Here is a 4757-nt window from a genome sequence, read left to right as displayed (position 1 = left end):
AATGAATCTCTGTTCTGATGAGGTGTGATGTTTACTTTAAAATAATATCTTGAAAGCAGGAGAGAAGACCATCTCATATCTAAGCACTTTCCTTTTTGGAACTGCAAGAGGACTCAGAAGTGAAAAGAGGAAGACAAAAAATGTGTATTTCTTAAGAATGCATATAACAACCAAAGGCAAAAAGAATGGAGATAAGATTTCCAAATGTGGATGTTGTCTCTTGCTTATTCACAGTATTACTATGTAGACTGCACAATGGAAATACCTTTGTTCAGTATAAACACCTACTTTTCACTTGCTAAGGCAAAGTGATGGCAATTTGGAAAAGGAAATCACAGGTCAGACTGCACAACAATCATTCCTGGCCATGGACAACAATCTACCCATGTGACAGGAGACATTCAATTTTTATAACCTGGATCTATGTCAGGTGACTGGGATCAGAAAATAGAGGGCAATTTGTTCCTAACACTTCTTTGTTGCACATTTTTTACAAGGTTTTAACCTCCAGCAACTCTGGGATTTGAAAGAAGGAGGTATCTCCCTTACACAATATCCCTACATCCCACATCAGACTAAGAGTAAATCCCAGCAAGCCATTAGCTGTGTGTAAATCAATAAAAACCGACCAAACAAAAATAAATCCCAGAGACCAAACATATAAGATCAGAATTTCCAAGTACTTGCCTGATTTATAAACTCTCTTTACTAATTCTGAACCCAAGTCTGTTATCAGCCCTGGAGCAGTGCATCAGGAATGCCACACAGCCACCAGTTTTTATCCTTATCTTCATCACCATTTCCCCTCTGCCACTTCAACACAGCACAGAAAAAGCAACATCTCCTCTACTCCTGGATACCACTACAGGCATTTTTGCTCATTATTTGAATATTAAGTACTGGATTTCTGTGCATAGACTAGTTGTTACAAATATGGTTGTTGTCTTCATGTTTCATTCTTTAATAAGCTGCTGTTAAAAATGCCTTAAGATGCCCAACATGAACAGCTACAGCATGTAAAGTACAAACCACAGAGAAACTGCAGGGGGTTTGTGTTCATGTGTGTGCACACATGGAACAAAGAGAAGGCAGGAAGCACTTCTAGAGCTTGTCATGTTGGAAGACTGTGCTGCTACACGAGACAAGGTGATGCTGTGCCATCACTACACAAACCTGCACAACAATTCAGCAACACCACGTCCAGACACACCACACCAGGAGGAAATGCTGCATCAAATTACTACAGTTGAAATGAACATGAAGTTGCACATGCTGACTCCTTCCAAATATAGCATAAGAATATGGTTTTCCTCTACAGATCTCTTTGAATAGTTATGAGAGGTTCAGGCTTCTTGTGAGCAGTCACAGGGCTTTGAAAATGAGTATTTTTGTACCATGCTGCTGGTGATAGCATCTGTGGAACAATGTCATGGCATATGCCACAGGAATATAGCACTGAAATCAATCAACAAAGCCTTCTTCTTAACATGCTGGGGAGAAAAAAAGTGAGACACAAATACTTCATATTTAGAACTGCATATGTTCAGGGCAGGCAGTTCTGCAGGCGAGCTGTGCTCAGGCTCTCTGTGCTGTGCAGAGCTGCTGCAGTGCCCAGAGCCTCAGCACACCCAGGGGAGCCAGCACCAAGGGGAGCCCCCTCTCAGGAAGAGCAGGCAAAATGCATTCCTGTTCCCAGCTCATGGATTTCAGAACACTCACATCCAAAATAGAGCTGGTTCTGTCTGTGTAACATCCTTCATCTCAATGTCCACTAAAATACCCTTTGGCAGGACTCAAAAAAAAAAAAAAACCAAGAAAAAAGAAAAAAAGATCTGTCACCTTCTGTTGCCTTTCTTTTGGCACTGAGGTACGTTCATACTGCTAGGGACACTCCCAGGGGGTGATCAAAACAATTACATTATTAGGTAATGAGGTAATGAGGTTCATACAGCATAAATATCTTCTCCCTAATAGCTGGGTCTCTGAAATCTTATCTTCTCAGAGGATGAAACTAAATCCAGTGTCCTCAGCTGTGCTGCCCTGTAACACACCAGACACCAGCACTTTGTGACAATTACTATTCCCTAGAGAGCTGCTTTGCTGTAGCTGGTACACTCTGCATGTTTGTAGCATATGCTGAGTGCATATCAAAGGCCAGCTTGGACAGGGCTTGGAACAACCTGGGACAGTGGAAGGTGTCCCTGCCCATGGCAGGGGTGGAACAAGATGAGATTTAAGGTGCCTTCCAACCCAAACCATTCAGTGAGTAATTCTATGAAATCAGATGTCCTGCTGACCATGTGCAGGGAGAAAGTCCCACAGGAAAAGTTTCGGAAGCAGAGGTGGGGAAGGGTAAAAAGGCATTTAATTCAAATGCAAGGGGTGGGGGAGGACAAGATCTTATTGGTGAACTTTCCTCCTGCTGTCATCCCAGGTTGTGTAAATATTAGCTCTGTGAACTGGAATAATGGCTCGACTGTCTGAGAGGATGACAAGTGACAGCGAAGAACTGGGTCAGGATCAATCCCTATTTGCATACCAATTAGTTAATGTTCTTTCTTTTCTCACACAAATAGAGGAAAGGGTAACACTTCTCACTTTTAGAATAGAAAGCTTCAAATGTCTTTCATGCAATAACTTGTGCTGTATTTTTAGAAAACTTGTTTAGGCCTCAGGAGCTCTGCTAAAACTCCTTAATCCTGATTTTAAACTCATCTAAGTCCCAGCTTCATCAACTCAGCTAGTGTATCTTGTACCACTCACCTTTCCAGTAAATCTATGTGCTTAGCAAACAGGTTTTTTCTGGCTCTGGAGCAGTCACCCTTATTTCACTCCCCCAGTGCTTCTTTATAACTCCTATATTTTTCAGTATATTCCGAGAGTGATGTTTGCTGCTTTCCTCTTATTCAGGCCACAGGCCCTCTGTCAACACAGCAAACCCCAAACATGTGGCACTCCTGCAGATTCCCTCTTTGGTCATCATTAAAACAGAGCTTGAATTCCACCCTGTTTCTGGGCACAGCAGATTTATGGTAGAAATTACAAGAATCATTCATCTTTTTCAGGTTTATAGTGGAGCTCACTGCTGGACCGTTACCTCTCTTAAAGAGGTTACTTGCAGTAAGGAAATTGGAGAGAGGAGCAGCTAGATGGAAACTTTTATCATTTGGACACTGTTCTTGTCCTTATTGATCCTTGCCTTAGTTGAGCCAGTACCCCCAGCTCCAGTAACACCTTATTTCTAAAGAGGGCAGAAGCCTCGGAGAAACTCAGAATGCTGGATTAGTAAAACAGTCACTTTCTAGACTTATTTCTTCAAGTATTTTAATATTTCAAAGGATTAACTCTAAATGTTTTAAGAGCTTTAAATTAGTAGCTGTAACCTGATCATAAATTAAACATCTTCCCTTTCCAATGCAAAGCAAAGCGAGTTATTTGTACACTTACTGTTTGTTTACATTCAGCATCAAGATATTCCCTGGAAACTGATTTTTATTGCCAAAAGAATCTGAAAAGACAATAGAACTTCCATACTAACTAATCTTGTATTATGCCTTCATTAAGCAACTTGTGTATTTCTGGTCATGCACAAACATCCACCCAAACCCATGAAATTTTAGATGTAAATAAATATCCCAAAATCCACATAAGCAGAGCACCTAATTCTCACATCAGAATGCAGATAGGTGAGAATATGCGTGCAATCATATCCAAGTGGAATTTCAGGTGATGTAAAAGCTTAAGCAAAGAGGAGGAATCACAGTAACTCCAGCTTCCTTCTCCAAACAAAATGGAAACTCAGAGTCCTGGTCATGCTCATATGCTAAGCCTAATATTACTTATTTATTTATTTTACTTTTTAAAAATACGGTAGCAATCCAGGCACATCTGGGTGCAACCCCACTGTTCTAGATGCTGCCATCTGGCTTAACATTAAGCCAGAGGAAAGCTAAAATGAATTGGACATAAGCTCAAAATTAAAAAAAATAATAAATTTGTGTGCCCATGCTGACTTCCCTCATTATGGAAGGCTTCTCCCACATGTTTTTTAAACAAACTTAAAGCTTTTGGGCTTCTTTCTCATTCCAGGGACATTGGTTCCAGTGGACATTCCAGGAATACATACACTTCCTTTGATTTCATTAGGAGTCATCCCCAGGCCAACAGCCAGCAACACAATGGATCCTTCAGATGTCATTTCCGCAGCTCAATCTGTTATTAATGAAAACTGGAACCAAAGTCCAGCTTGAGCAAAGTCATCCCAGTGCTCTACTGTCCTACTGGTGTTGCAGTGCTTAGAAAATAAAAAATCCTTGTTTGAGAAATCCTAGGTGTCTTAAATTAACAACAGTTAATTTACCTATGATTAGCACTTCACATGACAGCTACATCCCATTGGAATAAAAAAAACATGTCAAGTCAACTGAAGGAAGCTTGGGAGAACAGGAAAGAGAAATTCAAATTGATTTGGAACTCTGGAAATCATTAGCCATTGGGATGGGATTGGCCAAAATGTTCACAGGCACAAGTAAAACACTATTCTGTATCAACTGCTTAGTTTCTTCACCCCAAAAAGTGGTTGACTCAAATTCCACAACCTTCAGAAACACTCAGCCCTATATAACAATCCTACATAATCCCAAGTATGCATTTTTTTACAGTTTTTCTAGTTTTACATAATATAGAGCTCCTACAGCACTGCCGTATCAAAAACATATTTTCTAAGTGGAGAAAATTGAAATTATTAATTTCTTATT

Source organism: Geospiza fortis, unplaced genomic scaffold (genome assembly GCF_000277835.1).
Source record: "Geospiza fortis unplaced genomic scaffold, GeoFor_1.0 scaffold237, whole genome shotgun sequence".
Taxonomy (NCBI): Eukaryota; Metazoa; Chordata; class Aves; order Passeriformes; family Thraupidae; genus Geospiza; species Geospiza fortis.
This window is presented reverse-complemented; position numbering follows the sequence as displayed.